At 40.5% G+C, this 19296-nt stretch overlaps 1 long non-coding RNA gene across 1 annotated transcript; it reads right to left on the bottom strand.

The window, feature by feature from the left end:
• Positions 1-4558: 4558 nt before the first annotated feature.
• On the bottom strand, positions 4559-18470 carry LOC134627299 (uncharacterized). Its single transcript, XR_010093889.1, has 3 exons — positions 18386-18470; positions 7712-7795; positions 4559-4730 (listed from the first exon to the last, which is right to left on the bottom strand). It is a non-coding gene; the product is annotated as an uncharacterized LOC134627299 (long non-coding RNA).
• Between the last annotated feature and the right edge of the window lie 826 nt (positions 18471-19296).

Below are 19296 nucleotides of genomic sequence, written 5' to 3'. Positions count from 1 at the left end.
TTTTTTTTCCTTTTTAGAAGCAATGGAGGACACTTGACAGTGGGCTCGATGATGATTGTAATGGTACTAATAATGACTGTGATTGTTCTGTTGCTTTTACAGCTCCCACTTTCACAACTCACAATTAGATACGTTTTCGTTGTCCTTTCTGACAGACGTCTCCCCCCACCCTCACACCACCACCACCAAAGCTATTAGTGTTATGAACCTCTCCAAACATCGTCGTATATAGAGACACGTAAGTGAACTATTGGTCAAAATGATTTCTCACTCAGGAGGCTCGATCAAAAGAATTATTATGTGGGCTGAGCTTTGTTTGGTTCGATTCTTTCAAATGTGCTCAATTAGGACATTAAAGGAGTTTTTTTTTCTTTTTTTTAAGCAGACTGCAGAAAGAATTTCTCCACCAGGATTTTAAGGAACATTTAATTTTGACCATAATTGATCTTTTTAAAAGTTTATAGTCGCCACCTGTGCATCCCTTTTCTTACATTTAGAGGTTCGGTTGTTAGCAAGACAGTTTTTTTCTTTAAATTCATTGTTGTTGACAGTGTAGTCTGCATGCATCTCCTTCCTCTTCTCCCTGCTGTGTTGCCCAAAGGCGTTCCCGAAAAAGATAAAACATCTTGACTTAAAAAAGAAGCAGGAAAAGAAGCTTATACATGTTGCATGACTGAGAACGTTCCTTCAAGCTTGATAATAACCGTGTACAGATTGTTTATGTTTAAGTCTCAATACACATGAATGGCAGATATGCAAGTACTTACATGAATTTTTGTAGAATTTTTGTGTACCAGACCTTTGCACACGTCTATGAGCCACCTGGAATCTACTGATTTGACGCTTTCAGCTTTGGGATCACAGTCCCTAGTCTTCCAATTTTCATGGAGATCAGTGTGATCAGTGTTCAAGTGGTGTCTGATGGTCAGTCCACTTCTGAATCTCTACCAATACCCACTCATTGCAGTGATCTGGTTCAGCAGGTTCAGGCCCTTGCAGAAGAGCAGGAGGGACAGTAAATCATCTTGGTATATGATACACATCGTGGAGACTTGAGCGATGGCCTTGAAATGATGTTTGTCACATATGCATTGAATTCTTGATGAATTCCTGTCGGCCTTGTGGCAAGCACTCCAGTATTCATGTGGGGCTCTGAGGATTTTCCTACAGTCTGTCCAGGGAACCACTCAGGTTGGTCTGCCTAGCCTTAGAGCAGGGATGTCAAACTCATTTTAAACTGTGGGCCATATACTAGCCTAGTTTGATCTTGTGGGCCAAACCAGTGAAACAGTGTAAAGAAGTTTAATCAGACATGTAATCCCTGAGATATTTTAATATAAAAAAGAATTCCAATTTCAACAATGTATCTCAGTTTTTATGAAACAGGAACTTTCCATCACTTAATGGTTTACCTATTATTAATTTACTTTAGTGTAGCATGAATGGTGTTTATCAGTAGGGAAAGCTGTAAAACCAATAAAAAACCCCAGTTCAAAGTCTAAAATTTATGTCATCCTAGTTTGACTTGGAGTCTTTGGCCAGTTCTGGTCCCCCAGCCTTATGTTTGAAACCTCTGTGTTAGAGTTTTGGTTATGTACACTCTTCAGGAGGTGCTTTGGATCTGTAACATTGGTCCTAATGATGGGTCGGCACATGCGCATGATCAGCTTGCAGTGAGGGGCTTCATGTTCTGGAGGGGCAGATTATTGGGTCTGCAATGTGTTAGCATAGCTGGGTGAGTACCTGTTGTTAGCAGTTCCCTCATTTGTGCTGTTAACTTATTTAACAGTTCTGTGGTTCAAGTCTGGCCCAGGCCCTTTCCAGCTTTTAAGGACTGAGGCTTCTTTTCTGGTGATTTTCTGTTGTTGAGAGCTGTTTTGCGATTCTTCTTCTACACATATTTCAAGTATTGTCCAGTCTCATCTCTGGGTGAGCCTTTTGCTGCTTCTCCACTGCAGACACAATATGGGTCTTTTGAGAACAAGCCTTTTATTCTTTTGACCTCTGCGCCTCTGTTGTATGTCTTCAGCCTATAGCAACCAAAGCTTCTTTTTGGCAGGCTGTAGAGCCTTATTTATGTACATCTTGTTATATCTCGTATCCATCCAAGACCTGACTCTCAAGCCCCCTTCTGCATCTCGATTAGCAACCTCCAGGCCCTGTTGCACTGGCATAGCCATAAATATGTTTTTCTGTGGACTAACAATTATGCAGAGAGTGGAAAAGAATAGGAAAAAAATAAATAGCTAGAAATTGAATACATTGTTTTTTAATTGTTGACTATTCTGTTATTTGCATTATTTTTTACTATAACAGAGGTGGGCTTTGTGGAACCCAAAACAACAGAAGCAGCCAATAGCAATAAAGCCAAGCAAGCTAAAACACATTCATATTACTATCACAAATGTGAAAAGACAGATTAATATGACATTTTAGAATTTCAATAAACTCAAAAAATACAGTACTTTCATAACCACTTGCTTTGCACTGAGCATCCCAATTCTCCTGCTAAATAAAGCAAATGCCTCCTCACAAAGTGTGCACTGCACACACACACAGTCTTATTGTTTTCCTTGCTGTTTTCCTGGTGCATTTTATGTTGTAGAGGGGGGCCTGACTTTGATGGAGCAGGTGATTTTAGGCTGTGCCGTTAGCAGCAGAGAGATAGAATATCTTCCTAAGGCCTATGGATAGCACTTTTTATGAGCTGCTCATTGCTGGAGCTACATCAACCTGTCCAAGGCCACCATTGCACTAGGGTCTTTAACTCCCTGCCTCCATTATCCACCTCCATCATTTCCTGTATCATATAAGCTTTTTTTAGTTTGTGTTTAGTATGAAGAAAAATACAATTATTTAACTGGACAAATGAGATAAATTAAAAAGTGCTATTGCTATTTATTTAATACATTTAAGAGATGATCGTAGCAAATACCATTTTTAAAGCAAATTAATTAATCCTAATGACAACCCGACCCTTACAAAATGTACTCCCAACAAGTAGATAAGGCAACTGCTTAAATAACCAATTACACTTTGTTCAGGTTGTGCAGATTTACACTCACACACACTTTCTGAGCAACCCACTTATACACAAACAGCCACACATATGGTTTTTTCAGTCTTTTACCAGACATCAGTGGTGTGTTTTGGCATTAAACATTACCACAAGCGCTTCCTGTTTCATATAATCCATCCTTAACCTCACAACCACCCACTTGCCATCATCGCACTGCTCTGCTCACTGACCCTGGTTCACCATATTAGTAATATTTCACCCTTAGATCAACACATCCATGATAAGGCAAGGGGCTGGTGAGAGGATGGAAGGGGGTGAGAAGAAAAGACGTGGAGGATGGGATGCGATATCAACAGCAAAGCGAAATTATTGCCAATCAGATTTTATTCACAGCTCAACTGCTAGACAAATTGCGGCTCATGCCGTTTGCCATGGGTCAGGGCGCTGCGTAATTTCATTTTAATAAGTCATTTTCCAGGGAGGGATGACACTGCAACACACACAAGTACACATGCCTGGGCACACGCATATGCACTCACACATGGCCTCACACTCAGACGTATCACCGCCCTCTCATACAAACAAGACTATGGGACCATGTCTCGAGGGTTGATATTTTATGGAGTGAAAGAATTGGATACACCACCAGTGATCTTGAGAGTGACTTTAGTATGAGAGAAGGGCAATACATAAGAAAGAGAAACCTGATCGAAAAGGTCACCCAATACTGTGTTTGCGTTTATTCTATTTGTTTTTGTTTTTGTTTTTTTTAATTGGCTGCAAGAAATGCAGCAAAAGGGGGCACGGACATGGAGAAAATTAGATATGCGCTGAGAAAAAAAAAATACGATCATTTTAGACCTTTATTTTTTGGTCCTGGACAACTTTAATTTTTCAAAATTATTTGTAAAATCATTTACATGTAACTCAAAAATATATGACAGACCTATATATTTTGAAAAGGACCTAAATGTAGTTACGCCAATGCTCATTTTACTGCATATCTGAATAAACAACACTGAAAAGAAGATGAGTATCACATCACAGAACTGTAGGTGGGCCACTTTGAACGTGTAGATACCAAATTATGGATGTACATTAAATGTGCCAAAATATATGCCTTTTTTTTCTTTACTCTGTATCCATCTGCTCCATTACAATTCTCCACAAGGTGTGAGTTGAGCCAAATTGATTGGATTAATATATATCTGGGCAAATAAACAACTCGTGCCTTGGGGGGCTTTCTCTGCAGCATTTCTTCAGAACTCCTCAGGAATCAAAGGCGCTAATATCAACAGCTGCCATGTGGAATAACATCATGCACTCATGAAAATGCAAGTCCCATATATATCAACATCAAGAAGAAACCTGTGAGAGTTACCGTGTCAGCGAAGAAATGTACAGTCAAATCAAATTCCCGGTGCTGCAAAAAAAAAAAAAAAAAATCACTTCTAAATACACCATAAATTCTTGATAAAAATGTGCACTGGATTCAAAGGCTGTTGCACAGGCTGCCTGTCATGTTCATAACTGGGTCTTTGAAGTCAGCTGTCAGTGGTCGATGCTAAACCATCTTCAGAGGTGCGTCAGTGCTCCTGTTCTTTCAAGTTCCCCTCCAGCGGCCAGTTAGCGGGGTGATGTTCATTCTGAACGTGCAGTTGCTGCTCTGGAGATAGGCCTGGTCAATCCTCCTGTCAGAGATTTCATCCTCCTAGAAGACATGTTTGCGTAAAGTCTAGCCATCCTCAAAGAGAATGGAAGTCTGGAGGCGTATTCAGTGGGGTGCAAAATACAGGGTTTCCAGACACAGAATTTTAATGTACTGTATTTCTCTTTATGATTTCCATATTGAGGAGGACTTTGGGAAAAGAAAAAACTAAAATCATATTATTTTGGGCAGCATGTAGTACACCAAAGCTCATCAGACTCATTGTATGTAAACATATTTGCCGCTGCTTCCAGATTAAGGTCCCCATTTGCTACCAGAAGTATATTTTGAAGCTTATACGAGAAACTAAACAGGACATTCAGAAATACTGGGTCAGCACAGTCAAGCATGACGGCCAGCAGAAATACCACCAAGTCGGGAAGCTATAGTCTGAGGTGCGGAAATGGAGATAGCAGCACAACTAAAGATACAGCCTGCAAGAAGAGAGCAATAGTCCTCAACAGATAGGGAGCCCTAGGGCTAAAAGATAGGCCCATAGCAGCAGAAACATTTGTGACAAAATGGCTGACATTATCTTTTAATTAGATTCACGCTGTTTACTAGCTTGTTTGTACCCTCATTTATACATTACCTGATATGGCTTTTCTTTATCTCATGTAGGCTTGTAGGAGCTGATGGTGACAGTGGCGGCAGTGATATACACGTGGTAAAGAAGCAATGCTCATGTAACGCTTTCTCCAATAAAACTGAATCTTTTTGCTTCACGTTTATATACCAACCAAGTAGGTGAATAACTTTTGCGTAACTCAAGTGATTTTCAACAATCTAACTGTTCCAAGAGGAAATGCCACGGACGGCCCAAGGCGGACGAATTGATCTTTCTGAGCAGCGGCTTATGTGGGAGGTAGAACTTCACAAATTTACTCCTCCAGCTTATATGTAATGTTCTATAATGCGATGTATGCACACATACATCAGTTTAATGGAAGATGCAAATTTCCTCATTAAAGACAGAAGCACAAGTCCCTCTTACACAGAGTCAATCCATAATTAGCTTGTTCCCCTCACTGGCCCTGAAGCATTTGCTTTAGTACTGTGTGGGGCCAACAAGCTCAGTTAGCCTCCCTCTCGGTGCCCTGTGTCATATTATAAATGTTGCAAAGTTAGGCACTTATGGGTTACTTTCAGGACTATCATGTGGCAATTTAAAGTATGAGATTCATAGGACAGATTAGGGGTAGTGGTATCTTAAGTGTTCCAAGTAGAGGAAAAACAGATTTCTCCTTTTGTTTTTTAATTCATTTATTTTTGAAAACTAAATCAAAGACACAGCCGCTATCATTATAGTGGTGCCGTATTACTCTTACTCCAAATTATAACATAATGTAAAGATATGAGAAAGGAGGAAGTTTCAAAGATATCTAGAAAAAGAGCCAAAAGAACATCCTGCACCAATCGTTTCAAAGTGGCCGTCACTTCAGTGCAATAAAACATCCTTATTGCTCTGCTAGTTGTTTCATCAACACATTTAGCAGTCTAATAGTTTGAGCAAACTTGGTGACCTGGGATGGATTCAAATCAGTTAATTTTTTTCAGACCCGTGATGTTCAGGCGTCCACCTTAACTTCAGTAACCTGAGATTCAGGCTTCTATATATACCCAGCTTTACACAGGTTTTCTTGCCAGTATTTCACTTCGGGAAATAGCACATTCCTTTTCGGCCTCAGTCAGCAGTAAGTGACCACCTAGGAAACAACAGTGGAACCAACCCACCAGAGAAATCAACTGCTAAAGCTTAAGTCCTTTGGCTAACACAGGGCCCCAGAGGAAATGTGTATTCTTTGACTGAGTGCCAAGTGGTTGCTTGAGGTTGCTGGCAGTCATTTGGTAAATTTGGTCACCAAAAGGTATACAGTGGTTCACTGGAAATTTTTTTCAATTGCTTTGGTTGCTACCAGTGCGACTTGAAATGAAGAAGATTTTTACTTTTTACCTTTATATTTTATACCTTGATGCAAAATAGTCTCCATTTCCAATCTAAGTCAGAAGTTTTACTACCACATGGGTAGTAGTTAGCAAGTCAGTAGCTGTGTCCCAAAACCTAGGCCGCATCCTTTGGAGGACCCGGCCCTCGTGGTCTACGTAGGCTGGGTCCTTCGAAAACCAAGAAGGCCGGAAGTGCGAGGCTGTGAAATGAGACGGCCTTCAGATTTGCGTCACCGCTGGACACTGCCGTAAATTCTCAACTATCTCATACTTCTGTTTAATCAGTTTTCTGTTTGACGTTTATTCAGCTGTGTGAAAACCCCGGAGGAACCCACCGAGGGATTAATAAAGTTTTATTTAATCTAATCTAATCTAATAACTTAGATCTGAAAATGATGAAGCTGGGAGTCCGCTGTTCTTGCCGGCTCTAGGGACCCTTGAACCCCAGGCTAGCTATCGAACGGGTGGGTAACAGATGTCTCCGAAAACGTTGGAGCACTTTTGCAAATATGTGATATCTTGATAAACCGAGCAGATATTTGAAGTTTACACAGCTACATTCTCACCTAAAAATATGTTAAAAGTTTATTTTATGACCCAGAAAGAATAATAAGAGTAATATTAAAACTAAGTAGCTGCTACCATATTTGGAAACTGGAATTGGCTGGGCCGCGCTATGAATTCTGGGATACGGTGGGCCACGAAGGATACACCCGACCCATCCTTCAAATCTGGGGAAAAGGAGGACACATTTGTCGGCCGCATTCGTAGTCTACGAATTGGGACAGCCTTCGTCACGTTGCTGTGACGTAATCGGTCTACAAATGCGGCCTCAGGAGGATGCAGCCTACGTTTGGGGACACAGCTAGTGTCTTCCATGCAGACTACAGGAGACTATGGCAGTCTTCTAGCCATCAAAATGATCACAAGAATCTTTTCATTGCAGCATCCTCTTTGTGACCATTTTCACTCGGTGACAGCCAGCATCTCCCAGCAATTGTTGGCCAATGGACCAATGTGGTTGAGATCTTACCTACCTGATTGTTGATGGCACTGCAGACCTCCGAAAGTGACGTTAAACTCTCCCCAAGGCATTAATCTCACATCTTGAATTGGACTGTCTTAAAAAAAAGAAAAAAGTAAAGAAAAAAAATTGCAAGTGAGACAAAGTGCAAACAGATTGTTTTTATTAGAACTTTAAACAATGTGATTTCTATTATAAGCCATTATCACAGGCTTTTTAGATGTTTGTTTGTTTGTTTTGTTCAGGCTCATTGAATCTGTCACTGTTTACATCTGCCTTGCAGTCATCTGCTTAGTATGTATCCCCACAGGCTGCTGTGTGATTGGGGTGAATGCTCATCTTCTAAGACACTTTAGACCTTTCACTGACAATATCCTTGTTTACCTCTAGCGTTTTCTTGCTCTGCGCATTCGGTATCCCCCACTCTCCCATTTAAACACCACAGTGTTCAACATTCACTTTCTTAGAGTACGTTAAACTATTCTTAGCCGGTGACCCAGTATCAACATTGGACCTGAAATGTATATCACGTCTCTGTCTTGTGCTGACTTTTCACTTTGTTATATTTAGTTTGTCTAGATTGCTAAAGTACTCTGGGCACTGTCATATGTCTTCATACCTGTCAAAGCGTGAAGACACGTGTTATCTGAAATAATGGTTTAGGATAAATGACAATGATGCAGGGTGTGCAGAACAGAGGTGATTTTCTTTCTAATGCATTTTATCACCAACTTAGTGAATGTCAGATATGCTGAGACACAACAATGTTCTCTAGTGTTTTTCCCTGTAGTGATGCATTTTAACTACTTTCTAATCAGCAAAAACACTGTTTTCATGCAGATGTTTTAGAGAATCCTTTTTTTCCCCCATGACAATTACACAAACACACAAGCATTCAATTAGGCACGCCAAGTGCCCTTGTTGAGGTCACTCCTTTCACAGCTTAAAGGTGGAGATTCCATTTGAATTTTCGCCTCTTTTATTCCTCGGTCAATCTGGGATTCTTTAGTTCTCTTAAATAATGCATGTTTCTGCTTGTGGTGGAGGGATAAAGTGGCTCTTAACGTGAGCTCCCACCCAATACGAGGCTCTCCCTGTCAGGGGGCCAGGTGAGCCGCCTCTGAGCATGCCACCACTGCTGTGGAGGTAACTTTCATGCTCCACTGGGCAAACATTTTCCAGGTCACATTTTTCAATTACACTGAGAGGCAGGTCCCACAGGCAACCCCCCCCCCCCCCCAGCAACAACCAGCTAAGCACACACACACACACACACACACACGCACACTCACATAAACAGACTAACCTCCTCACCCTCCCCCTTCCACCCTGCCATTCCCACACTCATCCTGTGTTTAGCAGGATAGCATCTCCTCCTTCACCACCTATCTTGAAAAAACACAGTTTAGGTTTGGGGAGAAAAGACTGTGTTTATAGGGGTGACAACAGATTAGGTTGCCATTTTATGAACACGGCAAACAAAAAGCAAGGCATGCAAACTGATGAGCAAATTGAGTTATTGGCAAACTGTCCCTTAGCAGCCAGACAGAGGACTCTTTGTTCTGTTAAATCTGTCAAAGTTCCTCAAGTTCAGCATGAGGTGTTTATCTCCTTATCTGAATACTTTGAAGTCTCACCCTCTGTGTGTTGCCTCAGGCGTATGGTGAGATATGAGGAGAGTCTGCTTCATCTGCCTAATGCTGCTTGTGTAGCTAATAGTCCAGAAAACACTGCTCTGTGAGGCCACAAACGAGCACTTTAAATGATTCATCTTTGGCTGTCACATGAGAGCAACTTGCCACGCTCTGCCACTCTGTCACTCATGATTTCAAACAATCTGAAGGTGTTAAAGAAGTCAGAGAATACCAGCGTCTGTTAAGAGATATAGAGCACTTTCTGCTCAGCTACCTGCCCTATTTTTCAACGAAAAATGCTTGTGATATTGCATGTATCTCAGAATGTCATAACTGTCAACTGATTACATTTAAAGAAAAAAAAAACAGTGAGCAGAACTTTTAATTTATCATTCTCCCAAGTATTGGCTGTAAAGGCTTGTAGCTGTCCAGCAACTACTGACAAGCCAGTATACATGTTCTTACCACTCTGTCCTTCAGTTGTGCATAATACCCTCATGCTGCCATCCTCACACTTTCAATGTCATGTTTAGCAGGTAATCAATAAAGTTCCATTTTGACTTTCTCAAATCGTCAGAGTTATTACAATCTGCCCTGAATATTAAAACCCATCAAACTGCTGTCACAATTGCCTCTTTTCCACTAGTACCTACTCGGTTTCTGTAATTTTCCGTTACAACTGAGTACCACCTTAATGTGGGTGGGGTCGTTACAGCAACACTGTCCTGTGGGGTAATGCGACACTAATATAACACAACAACGGAGGCCATTGAGCCGATGGTAGACTTGTTGCTAAACCAATGGTATACATATGTGCCTCGTCACTAGACGACGATGTTGGTTTGTGTGACCCTGTAGCCATTTCCCACGTTTGCGGGTTTGATTCTTGAAGGAGTCATTCTCATGACTCATCCAGTAGTCCCGCTCTCTGTCCCATCAGTGACATGCAGTCTGTTGATGCTCAACTCTTTGACCAACCCTTGATCGTGGCTCAAGAGTTGGCAGTTCGTCTTGTAATCGGAAGGTTGCCGGTTCGAGCCCCGGCTCCGACAGTCTCGGTCATTGTGTCCTTGTGCAAGACACTTCACCCGTTGCCTACTGGTGGTGGTTAGAGGGCCCGGTGGCGCCAGTGTCTGGCAACCTCGCCTCTGTCAGTGCGCCCCAGGGCAGCTGTGGCTACAATGTAGCTTTCCATCACCAGTGTGTGAATGGGTGGATGACTGAATGTAGTGTAAAGCGCTTTGGGGTCCTTAGGGACTAAGTAAAGCGCTATACAAATACAGGCCATTTACCTGGTGGTTGTGGGCAACACAGCCTTATTTCAGTTTCCTTATTTCGTTTTCAGCTTTATTTGTCATATGCAAGTAAGCACACGGTCAACACTGCAATGAAATGTGTTTGACGAGCAGAAGACAAGTCTCTCAGCTGTATAAAACAATATAACACTATAAGTTAAAAAGTTGTATAAGTCAAAATTTCTGTAATGTGTTTCATTTTAAGCCAGTTCAAACTCCAAACTCCCATTAATCAGTGTCCTCAATCATGGCTACAACCTGACTGCTGATGCATGAGCTGTATCAGATATTACAGACTACACTCTGGTTCAGGCTAAATATTGCAGCAGATAGATTAAAAACAGCACTCAGATCAGATACCAAAAAACAATATTCGAGCATCCACTCAAAGCAAACCAGCACATAAGAACACAGCACATGGCAAACATTGTTGACTCCCTTGAACAAGATCTTATTTAACAGTGAAATCAAAAATTGACAGATAAGATCACATGGTGTGCCAGCTGATTTCATTATTTCATTCACTCAAACCTTAAGTCGTGGTTATGAGACATTAGGATCATTTAACGAATGAAATGCTAATCCATATAATGGATTTGATAAGCCGAGAAACAAGTATGGTACACAAGATACTAGCTATGCCTGTTATCATAAAACCACAACTGTGTGCACCTGTCAGTGCAACAGCAGAATTTGCTCTCATATAAATTGGTTCAACTATTGATTAGCTATTCGGGCGCCGGTGCAAGACAAACACTATCTTTGGCATTTCTTAATTCTCTCATGGATTTTTACTCAAAATTATTTGCAAAACACATGTCTCTTTCATAAAGTCTCTGAATTAAATTAGTTGACACATGGCAACAGTTCCTTGGTAACCCTTGCTAACAAACTTACATTTGCTAACAAACTCAGAAAATATGCAGAGGTGTATGGCAGCATCAACAAGAAAATAATTTAGAGCCTTTAAATGTTGTGGTAAGGAAATACATACAAATTTCAACTTCTCTGAAGTCTCAAAGCAGATTGGAAAACCTAGCACCTCCTGCTAGGTTTGCCAAAAAAATTGATATAATTAGATGCTCATTTGCAACAGTAGCAATACAAAGGGTGCCATCGTTGCGTCTTCCAGTTAACACACAACTTCACACAGCACCTGCCCTCACTCTCAGCTGATGTAGCTGGTGGTCACAACACTACAAGACACTTTAGGAGGAATTTCAAGAGGTCAGTAAAGCTCCTGTTTCAACAATGCTTAAGTACTAAACAGTTATCATCAACTTTAGCTTCAGACCACATGCGCATGGGCTAACGTTAGCACTCCATTATTAGCGAGTCACTCTTGAGTCATCATGTGGCTATGGCTAATAATAAAGCTATAAGATTATATCAGCTCAACATTATCAGTCCTGTAACACTGATAGATAGTGTTAATTTAAAAGTTTCTTTTAAAGTCGCAGATTTAAGATGAAAACGTCTAGCATCATCAAGCACAAAAAGCAGTGGAAATGTTATCCAGTATCAGGTATTTTCCTGGGTATCAGTACTGAAGTCTAGCATCTTGACAACCTTACCACCACAAGAAAAATAGTTCAATAAGTATTTAAAAGGGCTTCAAGTCACCAATGCACGTGTGAAAATGGAATTTTTGCAGTAACCTGATGATGCACAAATTATAATAAATCACAACAAGTATAGATCAATCAGACTGAATATGTTCGGCACAAGAGTAAAGCTGAAAGTTGTGCTCATGATGATGATCATTGTGATGCCATGTAGGAATCTTCTGCTTTATAAAACTGTCTGGCTCTATTTCCCACAGTACATACGTAATACCTGTGTTATATTGCAGAAATCCTCAAAACCGATGCCTTTTTTATGTTGGGGATTATTACTGTTGTAAACAAAAGATACCTTTCTTTTGAGTCACCAGCAGGTTTGACAAAGTATCACTAAGCCATTTTAGGAATGAAAACACATTGAGTATGCCTTCATTTAAGTGGTGATAACAGAAAAAAATGACCACAGCTGAGCAATGAGTCATGGAGTTGTGTGAGACTGTGCAGGCAGAGAGGATGGCACTGCAGGCGACTTGGATGAGAGCCAGGGACACTGTGTCAGTGGGGTCAGAGCAAGCTGGCATGACTGGTGAAAGCACATAAGAGGGCACACGAGCATCCGCAAACATGCACACGAAAAAAACTACAATTAATAAAACATGAGTAAAAACCACTCTAAGTGATAATAATTTAAGCTATTTACATGTTTACACATGCAGAATATCTCTGCCCTCCTCCCTTCGTTGCACACTCACAGTTAAACGTGTTCAGCAGCGTGATGATTATGATAAGTCTTTCTGTAAAATGTAAATGCAGATTCACAAGCATCTTTCCTGACAAACCTTTTGGCAAGAAAGCATCATTATACTGTTCCGGCAGACGGAGAGGAACATTTTTAAAAGAAAATACATTAAATCGCAGACAGACTATTTCATTTCTGTCATCTGCCAGACTTTGTCATGCTCTCATCCATCTGTTTATTCGTAATATTATGCATGTGGACCCACCAGCGCTAGCAACAACCCCTAGGCATGACTATGTCATACCTGCTGATTCTCCCTCAAACACCTGCTGCCCCTGATCTTAGCATCAACTAGTATTGCTTAGTTTTAAGGTTGTATCCCCCATGTAAAATGTGTGCTGACAATCACCTGCTCCAGTATGCTAAATGTGTCACAGGGCAGGTGTCTCAGAAAAGGTAGTGTGTAGCATCAGTACCACACAGGAGTGTTAATTAGACACACTGACAACAGAGTCAGGGCTGCTGCGATTGACGTACGAAGCTCCTATGACGGTTAGCACACACAAAAACGCTTGACTCTGACAGTGTGTCTGTCCCTGAGTGTACCGCAGTGATCACCATAGAAAGAGAGTTGAGAGATTTAGAGCCAAAATTAACCAGCTCCAAGTAAAATACAGTGCAGAACAAAATTCAAGCAGATTTGGAAAGCAATGCAGTTCTGTCAATCTGAGACAAGGGGTTATTTAAACAGAAAGAGAATTTTTAATCACAACGAAAGCTGTGCCACAGTGAAAAATGACATCCCTGATCCAGGTGATAATGTATAATAAATGCAGGCAATATACTAATTCTTTCTTCTTCACAAGGGAGAAAGAATGCACGGGGGGGTAATCTGGACATGTTGTTGCTTTACTTTGTCTTAACAAAGCAGGAAAGAGCACTGGTAGCTTCCCACTAATTAAATATACAGCTTGTAAAGACTGCTGAAAGACATTCCTAAAAAAAATAAAGAAGCTGTAATCTGAATGCAGGATTGCAGACTTAGGGTCACGTAACTTGCACTCAGTGCAAAGCGACGGTCTATCACTCTGCTTTTTCCAGATTCTCACGTTCTCTGTCACGTGCATGTAAAAGTACACACAAGAGCAAGCATACAACGTATGGCATTGCAGCCTGCAAGACTCGACATCAGTGCAGACAGATCCAACAGCTGCTAATTGACAGCAGTAAGGAGAGAGCCAGAGGAGGGGGAGATATTTTTAATTACACACCTCAATCTCCATGGCTGCAAAGGGCGGGAGGACAGAAGTCGCGCCAACAGGTTGAGATGGAGATGAAGTGAAACGGCAGCGGGGGGAAATCGCTGGGTGACATTTTCAGCGGCTTCTTTCTGCTGAATGATGTTTGCACGTCAGTAAGCAATCTATCACATACACACAAGATCAACCCAGAAACAGCCACTGATTGATTGGAGATCAAATTGCAAATGTATATATATTGTTCAGGTAGCGTGAATGGTTGTCTGTCTGTCTGTGTGTGTTAGCCCTGTGATAGACTGGTGACCTGTCCAGGGTGTACCCTGCCTCTGGCAGAGTGTTGGGCTGATACAACAGTATTCTCCACGACAGCTTAATCACAGAGTCATGTTTTGAACACTGTGATGGGATCTAAGGCACGACTGCCTTGCCCTGATGTTTTTGTGTGATTCTGCTCCCTTTTTCACAAAAGCTACAGATTAGAAGTCAGATGCAGCCACTGGCAACAAGAGCACTAATCCAGTCGGTAAGTTCATCTACAGATCCTAATCCTTTAACGCCACGACCAAGCGTGTGTAATTTCCTGCTGTAAATGTACTTATTTTTCCTGTATGCCATCAGGCTTTTTTTCCTCTGCTACCCGTTCACATCAGAAGAAAACGGTACAGAAGGCAGGTTTGCTGTGATCTCTACACCATAGGCTATGTGATGAATTTTAAATTCCGCTTAGCCATAAAATTGAATCTATCAAGTCTCCAGTGCACCACCTGCCCCCTGTATTTCTCACTCCAAACCTCTCCTCCCTTGAGTTTTATCATTTTGTACAATCTGAGTCCTCCTGTTCAGCTCTGAGTTGGGACAGTTAGATTATCTATATGAGAGATTTAGATAAAGAAAAAATGACTGTGGCTTTACCTAAAATGACCCAAGATATTACTACTGTAGTTTGCTTTCCAGTTGTACAAATTCAAAACAAGTGAGGACTATTAAAGTGCAAGCATTATATTGCAAAGATGTGCTGTCTGAGATAAAAGCTAGCTATGCCCTGCCTTGACAGATCGAGCTAAATATCTACCTAGACGCCACATAGACTAATCCCTATTCAAGATTGGAAGTTCTGTGCAAGGCTGTAACTGCCTTTCACTCACAGCGGGGCCAAGCACAACTTGCAAGGGTTAGTTCTAAATGCGAAGTCCACAGCGCTATATTTTCTGCAAAACACTTTTCAAAGATGTTTCCTTGGAGGTATTGAAGGGAACGTGCTTGAATAGCATGTGCTCTCAGCACTTGGCACTGAAGTAAAATTATTTTGACTTCACATACCTGACATCACCTGCCCAAACACACTGGACTCAAAGGGAACAGGCTACAAAAGCACTTTTCCAGCCCTAGGAAACAGCTGTAGTAATAAACTAATTCCAAATCTAATATTTTAGGAAACTCTGACCCATCAGTCAGAAATTTGATCATAGTTATTTAGTAACAAAGAGAATAATATTATTTTTTTTGTATAGCACTTTTAAAAACACATTAAAGATAAGTGCACATGTCCAAACACACAGTCAGACATACAACATTAACATTTCTAACATTTATTCCTCATACACACTTCCATATCTGCATCAGAAGAAGCAAGGGCAGCTAAAAAATAATGGACAAAGGGTTTAGGAAAAGCTAACATAAAAAACAAATAGTTTAGGATTTAACATAACAGTCAAAACAGAGATGAACTGATCAGCTCATGATCAGATGAACGGAGCGGCTGGCTGTTGTTATAAGATCTCAGCTATACAATATATGCAGGAGCCTCGCCATGTAGGGTTTCATATGTTATTAGTCCTTTTTTTAAATGAATTCTGTATTTTACTGGAAGCCGGAGAAAAGAAAGAGAGTAGGTGTGATGTGTGAGCACTGGTTAGTGTTTGTTAGCAGCCTAGCTGCTGCATTCTGGACCAGCTGAAGATGGACAAGAGAGGACAGAGAGATGTACATGAAAATTGAGTTACAGTACTGAAAATGGTAGAAAATTCAAGTTTGTACTTAATGTTCCAGTATTGTTGGGAGTCAGTTTGATTTTTGCCAATTTTCCTATGACTGATGATTAGTTTGCTCATTAGTTAATTCCATCTTATATGATTCTTTAAATTGCAATAACAATATTTACCTGCTGTGTTTTCCCTGAGCGCCAAAAAAGCTGCTTAGCTGGATGAAAGTACTTTGTTCTTGAAATGTGATATATGTGAAAAAAATTCCTGTTTTAGGTTGGTGAGTTTTTCGTTTTGGGGTTGTTGGGTTTTTTGGGTTTTTTGGTTCTTTTTTTTTCCAGATTTATAGTTATTGCAAACATACAAAAGGCTCAAATCGGGTTCAACTCAACCGGCTGGGCCCTCTTTAAGTGTTTGCATATTCTCCCTGCGCCTGCATGTGTTCTCTCTAGGTACTCTGGCTTCCTTCCCACAGTCCAGAGACATGCATGTTAGGTTAAACTGTGATTCTAATTAGGCCCTAGGTGTGAGGTGAGTGGTCTGTGTCTCTGTGTTAGCAATGCTGCAAACCAACAACAAAGTGTAACCCGCCTTTCATTCTATGACAGCTGGGACAGGCTCCAGCTCCCCATGACACTAAAATGAATAACAGGAAGAAAACAACTCAACATTTGGATGTATGGATGGCTGTATGGAATGGCTATGCAAACTTTAGTTTAGTTAACTTTAGTTGTGTTCATATTTAGCTGACCTTATGTTGAGTAGCTACCTGTCTAGAAACCTTCATAATATTTATTCTGAATAAATAAAATCAAAATGTAACCTTTTACACCTTTGTGCTTGTACTCAGCCCTTCGTAGCATGCAGAGAGTTCTAACATGGCTTTGATTGTAAAAGGCTATATTTTAACGTAAGCCATGATGTTTTCCTCGTCCTTATCATGTAGGTTTACTGCCCAAAACTAACCAAACATGAAGTGAAAATGAAAGTAAACAGCAGGTCAAAACAACATTTAAATTCAAACACCACATACTCAAGTCTCCTGGGTGAAAGTCCTTTGATTTATGCCACTGGCATTCCCTTCGAGCTCCCTATGCAGACTTTTGATGCGCTTTCAAAGCACTCCTCCTATATGTCTTTTCAGCAAGGCATCGGCACCGTGATTATATGAGGTGATGTACTAAGCAAACCAGCTGGTAGAGGAGGCTGCTTGCTGGCAGTATCTATAGGAGTGATAACAACTGATAGCAGCTATTTAATCAGCTGATAACATTTATAACAGATGGGAAAACTTTCCCCTGCCAATCTCTGTCCAGAAATATTTCTTTGTTGCCTAGCAACATCACTGTGACTTAAGACTCCACAAAGTCACTGACCACCTAAAGAAATAGTCCTACACAAAGCCCCTGTCAGTTTTGCATCCCAGTTTTTGTATGGCTTAAGTAAATGAGATGTAGCACGTTAATTAGCTTTACACTGGATGGTACATTTAACTCTATATAAATAAGCATTTCAATTAATATAATCAATGTGAATGTACTTATTTATCTCATTCACATGACTTAAAGCTATTCTAATGGAAATAGACTCAAGGAAGGGGACATGGCTTAATAATTAGAAGGGAGCAAACCACTCATTTGTGCACTTAAATTAAAATAAAAATAGCACTCACATATCTGCTGGGACCTAATTTTAAATTCAAAATCAAAGCAAAGCATTTATGGTAAGCTGCAGGTCCTATTCTCTCATCACAGCGTTCGTAAGAATATTTGAATTTTTTTGCATTATAACTTTGGTGACCTTGCAAATGACTTTCTGTCCAAGAGTGCCAGTAAACTGTTGATAAGTAACGCATTAAAGTGACTTTCAGGTTTCATTCAGTTGCATTTATATGCATCTGATGTGCCAAACTTAAATTTTACTGTATATTCCTCCCAGGCTAAAAGGGTTAAGTTAAATAGGTTTCACCTTATGCAGCTGTGACCACGCTCAAATACATTTAAAGCTAAAAGTTAACATTTTCGTCATTATTTCATCTCAGATCCTGAGTTGTGTGAGCAACAAATCCTTGTAAAATGTGAGACTGCATGTTCCCTGACATTAATGCAAGAATGGCAAAAATATTAAGTTTATCACAGAAAGAAAACACATTCAGAAATGAGAGGGACACAGGGCTGCTTGAATAATGAATGAATAAGCACCACATATCAACATACCCCCATTGCATCAAACCATTTCCCCTCCTCTGCTTTCTGTCCTTCATTTTTTCTCCCATTTATCACTAAGTTGTAGCCATGGAAATCAGCATAAATCCACTAAAACCAGGAGAGAATTGGTAATGACATCTTTCACCAGAGAATATTTTGGTAAAAGGGAGACATGCTCGCGAGCCTGCAGGGTGAGGATTAGACAGCGTCTGTTATGCAATCCATACTTGTCATAAACTACAATCTCACTTGTGTTGCCTGGGATATTGAGATGTGCATTAGCACAGAGGAGAGGAGATTATCATCATGAAGGATGGCAAGCTGTTTCTCTCCTCTATTCTCATACTCACATATTCAAATCTTTTACTTGACAAATCACTTCTGTTGCATAAACAAGAAGTGTTGAGATGTTCTCCAAAAAAAAGGTGGTTCTGAATGAGTCTTTTCACTTCAGAATCAGTGTGAGACTTCAGCAAGCACACTTTGGATTCTGTGTGCAACTACATGTTTACTATGCAAGTGGCGAAGTGACTCAGCTCTTTAAAGATAAATGACTCCACAGAGTTTCGTGTAGATGATCAGATTAAAACCGCACTAATGAACTTTTTTTTTTTCTAACAGTAGGTCAAATGGCTCCCTGTATGGTAAAAAAAATAATGACGCTAATGACAAAAAAGAAAGATCACCCAGCTCTGCGGTTCCCTTCACCTCTGTGGAGAATGCCTGACCCCAGGTATTGTTTGGCTGTCTTTCCCACAATTTCTCACAGCTCGTAAAGTGTTGCTTTTGGTTGCAGCAAGCAAAAAAACCAATTAAAAACTAACTTTATGCTAACTGCTCGACAGGAGATAAAGTTAGTGCCAAGCTACAGAGTTTAGCTTTTAGCAGTTACAGAACAGATATTTGCATCCTGATCGCAT

Source organism: Pelmatolapia mariae, linkage group LG5 (assembly GCF_036321145.2).
Source record: "Pelmatolapia mariae isolate MD_Pm_ZW linkage group LG5, Pm_UMD_F_2, whole genome shotgun sequence".
In the NCBI taxonomy this organism is placed as follows: Eukaryota; Metazoa; Chordata; class Actinopteri; order Cichliformes; family Cichlidae; genus Pelmatolapia; species Pelmatolapia mariae.
Note: the sequence above shows the minus strand (reverse complement) of the source record. Positions and strands in the feature narration are given on the sequence as shown.